We start from the raw sequence: 14,416 nt of genomic DNA on the forward strand, positions 1-14,416 counted from the left end.
GACTAACAAAGATCTGGAGGTACTTCTCCATCGACTGTTATCACTCCGGTTGAACATACCTCTCTGTTACTGATGCTGCTTAAGTGGAACAAGGGGGCAGAAGATGGTCTGGTTTGACATTGGTATATTGCACAGACCTTTTCTGGTATTGATACCTCTTCAGTTGAACAGTGCTCTCCTGTGGGCATATCTGGTCTAGGACTCAAATCAATACCTCTCCAAATCTTCATTACAACCTTCTGTTCTCTGATCATACACAAGTCACCCTTACCTAAAGCTGCCAGCAGTCCCTTCTGATGATCATCCAGCCTAACTTGGCTTGAGCTGAAACCCTTCCATTTATTAAACATCCTATTGATTGTCAACCAATAAACAAAGACATCTCTCACAGAGCTCCAGCGGTCTCCGGATAACTCAGATTATCAATACCTCCAAATCGCATACATTCCAAACTCTATGTCAATGCAAGCTTTTATATGGTCCTTAAAGCTTGCAGTGACTGGCATATCATGACTTCCCCCACAATACGAGTGCGCGTGTGTGTGATTTTTTTCTTGTAACAGAGAAGACAGCACTATACCGTCATTAAATAATTTAGATGGTACCAATTGTAACATAATGTATAGGGTTGTTGAAACAGTAAAAGACCAAATACAGAAAAAAATACCCTTTATGGGCTGAATATGCACGCTGGACAGACTAACAGAATGTATTATAACAGTGTTCTGAATATTTCAGTTACAAAGAGACTACATCAAGAAGAAGTGAATCCTAGAAGATTCTATCTGAAATACTGCTTCTAGTATAATGTAATGCACAGTACAGTTTAGCCTGTACAATGATCCTAGTGTTCATGTAATGTTGATCATGTTATCTGGACAGAAACTTGTGCTACAGATGTTAAAGATCTAGAATCCTAATTTGATTTTTTGCAGTTGTTCTTGTGCTGGAGTTACATTCTTCTTTTCATTTGTATATACATGCACATCACTACGGACCAGGCAGAGACTAACATCCAAAGGGACTCAATGATGCCAGGAATTAGGTTAAATTTAGGCCAGGTTAACTGCTGACTGTAATCTGCCAAATGAGTTTGGGTACTGCCAACTGAATTGCTGGTGGGCATAGCACTTAGAACAAAATGGTCCTCGTTTGGCACATAACATAAAGACCACAGATGGCTGATTAGAGATTCAAAAACCCCTAGTGCTTGATGCTGATGCTCAGTAATGAAAATGGGAAGGTTTTCCATTCCTCATCAATAATATCCCTGTTGTAGAAGACTGCACAGTTTGTGGCCCAGGTTGATAAAATCATCAAAGTGCTGACTTTGATGCTGCTGTGTTGAACTATACTTTTCTGCCCAAGATTCCAGTATATTATTTTGTCATGTATACACTGCTCTATAATGTTAATCATATATTGTCTCACCTCACATTTCAAATGTTTTTCCACAATAACAGAAGATTGGTTCCTTGGGGAGAGATCATTAAATGAACAGGCACCTTTCATAGCATGGAGCAACAATCAATCAATCCAGACAAATGCAAAACACTGACTATTATAAAAAAAAGATACCATTTACCAATTGTGTTTTAACATGTGTGGAAGTTGGATTCAGATTTGATTGCAGGATCTCTTGTGATTGAGATTAGAGCACAGGAACAGCTGTGGCAAGTATTGTGCAAATTGAATATTTCCTGCCTCTTCCAAGGAAGGTGAGTTAGTTCTGCCTGGGGAAGAGAAACCTTTGAGGTGCCTTCATTGAAGTTTTCAGTCTCAGTGATCAAAAAGCTGATGCTGCAAATTATTCACTACAGCACATAACTTTGTTATAATACAAATACAGGGAATAAATTTTTTTAAAAATCAGAAAGTTGGTAGTAAGAAGGAATGACAAGTGGAACTGCTTTACTAAAAGACTATTAAAGTCGTAGAATAAATTACCATGAAAGGCCACTGAAATGGGGCAGTATAAATAATTTTGAAGGCAATTAGATGCGCTTGTGGTTTACTGAACCCAATTGCCTTTTACCTATTCCTAAGAATGCTTTCCTTCCCCGTCCCCAACATGCATCACTTTTTCTCTTCTGCCTGCCCTCTATCATTAAGGGTATAATTCCCACAGGTACGTGGCACCTCTTCTTCCTGCCCAAGTGTTCATTTGCAGGATCAACTTGTGTTTTGACCCTTTGCAAAAGAACACCAGTGTTGTTGCTTTAGCAGATTGCAATGAGTCATTATGGACTTATGAGACCTCATGACAAAGATATCTTACATGGTACCAACTTGTTTTATAGAAAGCTTTTGCCAACATAGCACAGTAAATCTCCACCTAAAGGAGGAAAATAAAATCTTTATTTAAATAAAGATAATTTGTGTAAAATGGAAACTAAAGCTGCCTTATTAGAACAAGAAAAAGGTCAAAAATCAGACTGGGTTCTCCGTCCTACTTGCTTTCCAATTGAACACATGGAAGGCACCCAGGTCGGCTCAGGATCAGGCTGCAATGTGATGCCTTTCATTACTGAAACACCCACAAATGTCGCTGTGCAGGTTCATTAACAAAGTGATAAATTAGGGCAGGTACCAAAGGCAAGTAGGAGCCATGATGCTTTACTGCAAAGTAAGTCAGCATCTCCAGGAGAGATGGGAAGGAGATTAAGAACACAAATTCTCACTCTGAAGCACGACTGTCATCAAAGCTCAATGCTTCAACAACATATTTAAAGTTAGTCTCTGGAGAGAATGTAAGGAGCAGGGATGTATAGGAATGGTGGAGGAGTGGGGAAGCGGCAGTTGGCAAATGGTGATTGTTGCAAACCTGCAACAATACCAGTTGAATGGGGACAGAAAGTAGCCATTTTCCTGCCTAAAATTGGAGCCTGGAAGGGAGCAGCTTCCATTGGGAGGCTAGAGAGAAAACTGAATGGAAAATATAGTAGCAATAGTTCTGTTCTGATATGAATAGACCAATGAAACACTGGAAAAAAAGTTGAAAATAGATTTGTATAGGAATGCCAGTGTAATCTAAATAATGTACAAATCCTAATATATTTGTTTAGACAGATTCTATGTGATTTTCAGTCTACGACATTCTTAATACAGAATTAATAAATGTGATATTTGCACTCCCTTATGAAATCAGCCTTATTCAGATGCATCTATGTTACACACGGTGAATATAAGGTATTACCAGCTCCTGGTATGATGAGGTCCCAGTGCCGAACAAAAATAAAGCACTAATTGCATTTATGTTTGACAAGCAAATATTCATTATCAGGTATGTTACTTACTTGTATCATTCAAATAAAATTAGTATAAGTGCAGTTTGAGTCATGTGGTGCAATATTACTACAGATGGAAAGCGAAGGAAAGAAGACAATTGACAGCATATCTTTCTCTGTACCTGTAACTACAGCTTTAGTGAAAACCCCTGTCAAACTTGTCGGTGCTCTGTTAAAACTGTGTTTTAACAGAGGACTTCTGTGTCAGTGCAGGTGCTGGGGGCGCCCAGCCTCCAAATCAATCTCTTGCTTTCCAATAAGTATGGTGATATTACCGTGAATCAGAATTACATGGCAAAAGGCTGTTGCGAAGTACACGAATAATTTCAACCATTATGATCTACATTGTAAACTTAAAATGACACCTTCTCATCTGAAACAAAGATGGTCCAAAATCTTACCCAGAGCTGCTATATCATCAGAATTATATAGTAAAGTTAAAAAGAATGCAAGCTGAATTTAACTCTCATGACCAGTGACTACATTTTTTGCAGAGGAAAGTGACCAGTCTCACTTCAGGTTTGAAGTAGCTCCAAGGTAACATGTATGGCAATGGAAATCAGAACCTTGACTTCAGGGTCAGCAAGCACCTCAATCAGACTGTCCATATTATCTCAGCTAGGGCACTGAAGGAAACAGGAAGGTCAGTTAGTCATTGAAGGTGGGATTATCCTCTAGTCCATTGAAGATTGAAACCCCCCTATATATTCTGGTAGAATACACTGCAGACCGTTACTAGTTCATACAAACAACTATTCTACCCATTGAATTTAAGACAGTGATCAATTTTTATGCCTATTCGATTAACCAAAACACAATCTGGTCATTACTGGATAGGATATTCCACATGCCTGATCTTAGTACAATATTTACATATGGTCAGCTTGTATGCCAGCAACATACATGGAGCTTCATAAAATAGATAACCCCATGGATTAATTTTTGCTCTGTAACAGTCCCAATTAACATAATTTTAGAACACTATTTTTATGGAATTTATCTTTGAAAAGGATTTTAAGAAGCTATTGGAGAGCTTATTTTAAACTTTTAAAGAGTAGATGAAAATCAGAGAAAAGATACATCACCATCAACCTGTCACACCTATGAATTCCCTGTACTTCACCCACCTTTTTCTCATGATGTCACAGTACATGTAACCAAGCCTCAGAATCAGCAAGGTTCACAGTTCAGGACAAGAACAGAAAGTGAAGTTTGGTCAGGTGGAAGTAATATTTGTAGCTCAAAGCAAAGAGAAAGCTTTGAAATTGGAAAGTAATGAAAAAAAAATCAAGGGATAAAAACTAGATATAAATTGTAATATAAATACATGGACTGAAATGAAGAAAAAAATGTGAATGTACCAGTGAACACTGGTTAAAGCTCATTGCTTTAATTATCTTATATACACAAACTTTAGAATTCTTGGTTTGTTACTGATTTGTTCAACTATTTATAATCATGCATATAATATAAACCACCTCAATCCGTTGATGTATTTGAGTTTAAAGTAACCCCATGCATTCCTTCTCATTTTACTACCTTGTAAGAAATTCCCAGCTCAGTACTATTTATTATAATGCATATCCATTAGTAACTTGTAATGTACTTAACTACTTATTATCCAATAGATCATACATGGAAAAGAATTATAACTTGTTGAAGCCGCGAGATTGCTACAAGTGACCCTTAGGGAGGAGTTGAACTAGCTTAGAAGGGGGATGGGAACCGAAGCACTGATTCTGAAATAAGAGAGGTTAAGTTGGAAATGGAAGGCAGGGAATTAGTCAGTGAGTTTGGAAGGCAAAGGAACCAAAGGTTAGAAAAAAGAAAACAGAGGAGTTTGGCAGCACTTAATAGTATATATTCCCCTGAGTCCTTGCAGTGAAGCAAGGCAGATGAATTGATGGTACCATCAGACACATGGATATATAATATTCAACCTTATAGAATTGCAGGAATGGCGATTCAGTGTTCCTCGTTGCAGAGTTGTAGACAAAATAGAAAGGGGGAATGAAAGGAGCAAGGGGTGCAAAAATTTGTTTAAAATTAACTACAGCTGTCAGGAGGGATGACATGCTGTGTGGATCAACAAATGAGGCTGTGTGGAGTTAACTGAGAAACAAGAAAGGACAACTGCTAGTACACTGCAGACCCTTAGAGAGTAGGATAGCAGAGCAAATGTGCAGGTAAACACAATAGAGCAGGATGAGGAGAATATTTCTTCTATTCTAATCATAATTGAGGTAGAATCCGTGTAGACATATCTTCTCTCTTAGCCAGTTGTTTCGGGTCAAGAACGACTTGCTTCTACTCCAGTTCTGGGGATCCGAAGTGACTGATGTAGAAGCCACAATGGAGCAGGAGGTGCTTGTATGACAGGTGGGTGGGTGGTTTAGGAACTGGTGTACTCCTTTTGTCCTTTACACTAATCCTCTCTGTTCTCCCAATGAACCAATTTGAGGTTCTCAATGCTGTTCTAAATGCTCCTTCTCCACTTAGAATATTCAGGGGTACCCGTTGGGGAAGTTGCACTTCTTCCAAGGAGGCTTTGAGGACATCCTTGAATTGTTTTCTTTGTTCACCTGCTAATCTCTTGCTGTGATTGAGGTTGGAACAGAGTATTTGTTTCTGGAGTTTGATATCAGCTGTGTGAACAATGTGCCCTGTGCATCTGAGTGTAATTACTGGCCTGTTGGCCAGATAGAGGATACTGATACTGGTTCACACTCACTGCCAGTGGATTTGGAGGATTCTGTGGAGGCAGCATTGGTGGAATTACTCCCATGCTTTGAGACGTCTGCTGTAGGCTATCTCAGAAGTTTACAGGAAGGTTGGAAGCACTGTTGCCCAAATGTGAGGTCTTGATCTTCAAATGCTCTTATCAGAAGTCTGTGCTGGTACCCTGAGGTAATGGTGAATTTCATCATCCATGTCTGCCTTTGTTGAGAGGTGGCTTCCAGAACATGGAAACAGATCTACGTCTTCCAGGGTCTTATTGTGACCTTTAGTGGCAGAGGGCAGAGTTGTACAGCAGAAGACCTCACTTTTGCAAATGTTAAGTGCAAGCTCCTTCCCTCAAGTGCTTCAGTGAATGAGTAGGCATTCCAAGAATGGAGTTTCTGACCCAAGGATGCCTTGCATTTGCAGTTAATTAGCTCTTGGATCTCCTGGTCATTTTTCTAAAACAATTTTCTAAAAGCATTTTCTGGCAGAGAAGAAATGTTCACAGGTACTATATGTTGAGGAAGTCAGAGCAGTCTAGATGCTATGGACGCTCTGCAGGTTGGAGGTTGTCATGTTGTCTGAGGAGAGCTATCTTTGCAAAGTCTTTGAGACCTTAAATATTGATATTCTGACGGCAAATTTCCACTGCTGCCTTTGTTTTGGGCTCAGGCTGATGGAGATAACAGAGCCAATGAGGTGCTGGTCAGTCCAATTGTCATGCCACAGGTGATACAGATATCCTCACATTCTCTCACTCATTATATATATCTAGACATCCAATTACATGACACTTTGTTTTTCTTTTCCTTTTTCCCCAAAAATATGCAACTGAAAATCATTTTCCTGAAGAGAAATACAATCGCTTAAATTCTTTCATGTCACAAGACAAAAATTTGGCTCAATATGCTCCCACAAAGGAAAAGGATGAGACTCAAAAGGTGAAGTCTCCTGGACATCAAGAAGTGCTTATGATTGGGTAGAGTATAAAAGGGAAACTCATTTCAGAATGGAAGATCACAATATTCAGAGAGCCTAGAAGAATAAAGAAAGTGCCAGGTGAAATTAAAGTAAACAAGGTGTGTGTAAAAACATTAGCAGGTAAAGTCAAGAAAACCCCAAAGATGTTTTAAGTACACAGAATAAGCAAAAAAGGGAAAAGTTATAATTTATTATAGTCCAAAAGATAATCTCTGTGCAGTGGCTTAAGACTTGAGTATAGTGACTTTAGTGGCCACACTAAAGGGGACCACATAGAGTTAGACCACACTTCAGGAGAAGTGTTAAATATTGAATGAGATAAACACAGAGCAGAAATACTAAAAGTTTAGCACCTTCAAAAGTAGATAACTCACCTATCCTGCTGAAATGTATCCAGACTGTTAAGAGCAGCGAGGGAGGGAATGACTGGCCATTATTTTCCATTCCACTCTGACTACAGGCATGGTGTTGGAGGACTGGATGACTGAGAACGTGATTCCATCATTTCAAAGGGAGAAAGGGTATAGGCTGAGTAATTAAGAGGTCAGTCAGCCTAACAGAAGCAGTGTGAAAATTACTGAAACAGAGTAAATTATCATTCAGAAAGCTGCAGATTAATCAAGGATTAATAAGAGAAGATCATGTATGACTAATAATTAACTTTATTGAGAAGATAAAGTCTATGGTGGTGGGGGTGGGAAATGGTCAATGAGGGCAACACATTTGATGTAATCTACCTGGAATTTGGTTAGAATTTTGGTAAGGTTCCATGAGACAGACTGATCAATAAACTGAAAGTTTGTAGGTTCCAAAGAAAGGCAGAAAGTTGTGTCCAAGATTAGATCACTGTTGAGTAGTGTCAATGGATGTTTTAGTAACTGGAGGATTGTTAGGTACAGGGCTCTTTGCTCAATCCCTTGGCTTTTGTGGTCTGTACCAATTATTTAGACACAAATATAGAAGCCATGATTAAAAAGTTCTCTGCCTCAATTAATCCCTGCATCAACGTACTCCATGCTCCCTATAACTTACTAAGTGAAGCAACTTGCCCTCATCTCAGCCCAGGTTGATATCCAATGACCCTTAAGGCAATGAAGAAATAAATGGACTTCATTCCTCTCTCAACCAATTCAATAAACAAAAAAAATTCTTACCATTGCTGTTTATGGTTTGTTATTTTGGCCAGTATGTTTGTCTGACTTGTTGATAGAGCAATAGCCTTTAAAGAGTCGCAATGCATATAGAGAATCCTGGAATCTGCAGTAAATAGAGGTAAATCTCCAGGATACTATTGCAAACAACCCAAGAGAAATTGGTAAGTGTAGAAAATATTAGGCTAGAAATGCAACAGTGCCCAGAAAAGTATATTAATGCAATATTGCAGCAAAATTCTACAACTGATGAAGCCCAAGATGTTGTAATAGAACATGCCTTATACACTGTCTCCAAACAAAGCCCTTTCCTCACTTGGTGGAGGAGTGGGGGAAGGAGGGCAGGGTGTGGAGCAATGGTAGCAATATTGCACTGCATGAGAGAAACTATAGGTCATTGTGATTTAAAAAAAAATTGAACAGGTTTTATTTATTGGTTACAAGAAATGATGAAAAATGGGAAAGGGGTGCCTAGAAATACTGGTGCTCCCCAAACAACATTGAGGGGTGTAACATAGGTGGGCGAACAACAGTGCTGTTTGTTCTAGACCCAGTGCAAACTTCAGATGTGTCCAGAAGGCAACCTTGACAAATAGCAAAAGGGCATTGCTTAATTTAATTTAGAGATCAAAAATGTGATGCCAGGTTCTCCATTTTGAGGCCAGGTTCATTCCAGATGGAGATGTTGGGGAAGAATTGGAGAATGCTGGATTGGGACCTGACATTATGGTGTCTGGGAGACACAAGACCATGGCATAGGGGATCCAGATCAGGGGTTCTGGCTTGGAACTTGAACGACCGTGGGTGGAGTGAGGAATTGACCAGTTCAGGGGATCAGGTGTTGAAACTCAGGCAGTGGCAGTGTTAAGTAGGTGTAACTGGAGAACAGAAGGGAAGATCATGAGGAGCGTTAGTGCAGTGTGATGAGAAGATTACTTCAAGCATTTGATTTACCAAGCAATCCTATTATCAAACCACAGACACTCTGAAGACAAAGTGATTTACGCTCCGCTGCAATGCTCCAAAAGACTATCACCTCAAGAGACACCGGCTGAAAAGTGCCTGGACACATTTCCGGATCCACAGAAAACATCTCTGAAACGGTTGCCATTGCATTTCACTCTGGAAATAATTATTTCATTTGCAGACGCTAAATAAAAACAGCATTATGTAATTAAATATTAAAGCAAGGCTCTTTCACCAACAGTCAACAATCATCCAATCCGATCAAAGTGTGTTTGTTTTCCAGTTTGCATGAGAAGACATGTTATGGTGAAGACTGATGTGTCAAGCAGCCAATGATTGAAGCGTGATTGCAGAATAGTTGAATGTGAAAGGACATGTCCAACCTAACCTTCAAGAACAAGTTTTATCAAAAATGGCAATCCTAACTCTGCACAAAATCCTTACAGATGGCAGTGTTTTTTTATTAAAGAAAAGATCTATTAAGACACCACATAAATGCAGATAAATACACGATGGCCCAGATTTTACTGGCCTGGGCCCAATACCCACAACTACCCCATGCCCAAACATACTTTGTTCAAATGTAGAAGGCGTGAGGCATCCCAGACTCCAACAGCCCTGAGCTGCAGCAGAGTCTCTGACGGTACATCGAAGCTCTGGTCTCAGAACACTGAAGGCTTTACTGACTGGCAGTCATACCCCCAGCTTTGCCAGCAGTCAATGCTGTCAGAAGCATTAGATGTTACTGAATATCTCTGACATTTAGATACATTTTAAAACATTTTATTAAGTAAATGTTAAAATTTAAAAATGGGACTTTTAAATAATGAAAAAGAAAATGAAACACAAATATTAAAAGAAGGAACTTATCTCCTTAACTTTCTTTTCTGGGGTTATGGGGCCCTGGGTTGTACTGATGCAAGATCTGACAGGCGATTTTCCATCCTAAATGCTGGGAAATAATCAGCAAGATTCAACTCTGCTCCTGCACTGTGGGAAGATTGTATTGACACATAAAATGCTAACTACTGAAGAGTAAGTTTATGACTTCCAGGTTTGACTATGCATGTGTTTAAAAGGACAAGTGCCAGCAATTCCATTCGGAACCACTGGCAGCAAAGTATGTGCCAATATACACACACTCTCTCTCTCTCTCACACACACAAGCAAACACTTGCCAAAATAACAATTTTTGCTGTCTGGTTATAACAAGGAAATGAAAACGACTGATTTTATGTAAATGGGCCCCTGAGCTAACCATATTCTAAACTTTATTGAGTGTTCAGCTTTGAATGCTATTTAGCAGAGTTTATCTAAAATACAAAACTCTAATGTTTGCAAGCTAAAATCTAATGGCCTCATAAATGCAGAGCTTTATAATAAAAGGTGCAAATCAATGACTGCTATCCTATCCTCAGAAATTTCTGTTATTTTTACTATTATTACACATGTATTCAATAACTCTGTAAGTCAGACAATAGTTTTTTTTTGCCAAGGAAGACTAAATGGCTCAAGCACCAAGCCTGAAGCACAGATGTGAAGCGCTTCCGGCCACACTGTAGGAACACAGGTCCTGCTGACAGCATAGGGGCTGCTTGACAATAGAAATGTCTGTTACCTTGTCACCAAATGCAAGGGACTATCACCAAGACAATCCATCAGGACTGTGTTATGACAGGGTTCTAAATAGGAAGGTAATCATTGTCAGAGCAGCAGGTGGACAGTCCAACAGTGCTTGGTAGCCCATTTAGAGGGTACAAGGCAATGTATTTATCAGATATGCAGAAGCATGCGAGGATGATGTGTACATGAAGAAAAATGTAGTTATGCTTAGGCTCAGTTTTAAAGAGGCTACTGGATGCTTGTTTCTTAACATATTTATTGCTAAGAACACAATCCCAACACATTAGGAATCACCCTCTCCGATGATGGGTGAGCTATCAATACCCATGTCAAGTCAAGTCGAGTTTATTGCCCTGTGCACAAGTACAGTGAGGTAGAGTAAAATGGAAAGCTTGCTTGCAACAGCATCACAGGCACGTAGGTGCAGACAACACACAGAATATAAATTATGAATAAAATTATGCCATACGATGAAAACAAGACTATGCAAAAGCAAGACCTCAGTGCAAAATAAAAACAAAGACACGATCGAAGACAAGTCCATGGTAGTGCAAAAGGTGGTCTTACTCGCTGGAATTCTCTCAATAAACCCCTCTGCCTTACCACCTCCAAATTATCTTCAAAACCTCTCAAAATCCATCTCTTCAATCAAGCTTTTAGTCATCAATGCCCTTAGTCATTAGTCCTCATTGCCAGACACTTCTTTTGACAAGCATACCAGAATGTTCTTTAAGCAAAATACATGTTTTGTGTTCCAGTCAAATTCATGGATTATTTAATCCAACCCTTTCTGGAGAGCTGAATTAAGGAATAAATTGTGTATTCAGTGACATATTCTGAAAAATAAAGTTTCTGCAAGGTTTATCCAGTGACATGTCAAAGAATTATGAGCCAAAAGAGCCACAGATGAATAGTGTACCAGGATATTCACCCACTTTCTTTGTTATTGTCTTCCCAGCCAACTGTTAGTCAACACTGCACCTCCTCCTTCTAGGCAGGAAGGACTTTGAGGCACCTCCATGGGTAACATTAAGAATCAAAATTGTCAATGGTCATTTTTCCCTTCTTAACTCCACCAAGAGACAACAACACTGCCTGGCATGGGTCTGATCACTGAAGGCTTCTCTCTTAAAACCTGATATGTATACAATTAGCTGATCTTATCTGAAACAGCAGTTGCTCCAACTGCCTTCCATTCCCTGAATCAAGGGGGAGAAAAGATCTTCCACGAGTGTCAATTCTAATTATTGTCCAGTTATTCATGCTGGAATGTGTACATGTACTCGATCAGATTCCAGTTCAGTGATGATTCTTTGCAGAGATGGGCAACCTGATAACACTAACTACAGAGGCACACATTTGAAGGGCAGCCACCTGATTAAGGTGCTAAGTGGCCACTGAGTTGTACACCCACAAGAGTCAGGACAGTAGGAAACTAAGCTGGGTGAACCACCTCACCACTGAACCTTGAGCTCTATGAAGACCCTCTCAATATTCACCCTAATTCAGAGATGAGCAAATTTGACTGAGGGTCAGCTTGGAGCTTAATACCATGTAGGATGCAAGTCAGTTTGTTAACCTGGCAGTCAATGCCTTTCATAGATTAAAAAAAACTTAATAGATTGATATGCAAGTTATTCCAAGATTTTTTTTAGCCAGGGTGACTGAGGTTAAACTATGACCCCCTAGAGATGTGGCAAGGGTATTGGTCTAATGAGGACAGCAAAAAAAGTTGGAATTTTTTTAATTCTCTTATGCTTGCTGTTGCTTGCATTCTTCAGGGTTATTAAGTATGAAAATGTTAGTATTATTTGACATTGTTGTGACAGTGTGTGCTGAACACTCTGGATTTCCAGGTGGGTGAAAGAATTTCAGCAATTTTACAATTTGTAGAATTAACAGCTTTCAGCGGCTATTTACTACAAGTACTTGTTGACAAGTGATACTCACGAATAATGCAGCATGTCAGGATCTGCATGGAGGTTAGGTATTCTGCTACAGTCTCCAGTCAGCTAGACACAAAACTGACAAGGTGATGCAGAACTGAATGGTATTGCATAAACAAACTGTAAATCAAACTTACACAGCCTAGTGGGTAAAGCACTGTCTAAAGTAGTAATAAGACATACAAGCCTTGACTGTCCACAGTGTTGTCCCCATTATGTATGGAGTTAACTGATTTCATTGTGGGGAAGGAGGTAATCCATTGAAATAAGCACCCCAGGTCTGCAAGAAGTAGATAAAAAAAAGAGGGCCAGAATTCCAAATCTTTTGGAAATGAATGTCCCCTATAAAGTGAATGTCTATGGATGTGGTCAGTAGAGGAGCCATCTCCTGGCTTAGCTGACATTAGAGGGATGGCTATTTGGTTCCCGAGGAGTTTTACTACTGCTGTTTTGACGCTTTCAGAAGCAGGGATTTGTGGGGCAAATAGGTGGGGTATTGAACATGATCAGGGATCCATCACCACCATTAACAGATCGCTTGGTGTCCAAGCAATGCCTTCTTAGCATTACATTCTCCCTTAGATTTTCTCCCACAAATCTGGGTGATTTCTGGATGTTTGTGAACCAATATGGGGCATTTTTTCTTGTTAAATGTTCTGTAACCCTAAGTTGCTGCTAATGTTCCACCAGTGTGAGCTGTTCTCTGGTACTTCATTCAACAAACCAATGTTTAAATCCAGAACTGTGCAAGGACCTCCCACTCCACCAATTACTCTGTGATCTGGAACAGGAACAATCTGCTCCCCCCAGACAAATGGAACTGAGGGCATTTGTAGTACCTTGTCTTAGACTTGCGAACACATCACAGCTATAAACTATTGCCGGTCTGTACAGCCTAGTAGCACACCACACAGCGCTACGCCCACTAGACCATTGGGGAAACTATGTTTGGTTGGGACATTTTCCATATTTCATCAGCCAGAATAACCAAGCATCCCACCAGTACCAAATTACAACTCATTATGCTTGTGAATTCCCGTGTCAATGTTATGATTTTTTTTCCAAATTTCCAAAATAGTCCTAAAACAAGGTGTGAATGAATTAACAGGAAGTTTAGGTTGTGGAATACAATGAATAATATCTGTAAAGAATGTGAATGTTGGCAAAAAGATATTGGCTAGGAATCAAACCAATGGGCTTTGATGGTAATGTAAACTATGAGAGGTTCTTAGATTTAATTGTATTTTATAGCAGCTATTGGGGATACTTTAAGACTTAAGCGAAACCGGCATTTTCATTGTAATGTTTAGACAGCATGTGGTAAATGTAGAAATTTGTGACATTTGTTGTAAAATTTCATTCTACTTACAAAACTAATAAATTTGCAGTAGAATCAAAAGCAGATTCAACCTATTTCCATTTGGTTTGGACAAAACTACAGGGGTTTAAAACGTTTCCTTCTTAAAACAAGGTTACTCAATGCTTGTTGAGACGTAGTACAGTACATATCACACAGCATTAAAAAGGAAAACTGCAAGTACTTCAGGCCTGAAATAGCCCTAAACAAGTTTGTTAATTTTCAACTTGCAGTTCTGACAAAGAATCAAGACCCAAATTGTTAACCTGTCTTTTCTGATTCTCATGAGCCTGCTGTCTATCTTCAGTTGAGATATTAAAACAATTGTGTATATTTAAATAGCACACCGCATTGACTGCCATCAGCCCAAAGTATGTGGAGATA

Source organism: Pristis pectinata, chromosome 26 (genome assembly GCF_009764475.1).
Source record: "Pristis pectinata isolate sPriPec2 chromosome 26, sPriPec2.1.pri, whole genome shotgun sequence".
NCBI lineage: Eukaryota > Metazoa > Chordata > Chondrichthyes > Rhinopristiformes > Pristidae > Pristis > Pristis pectinata.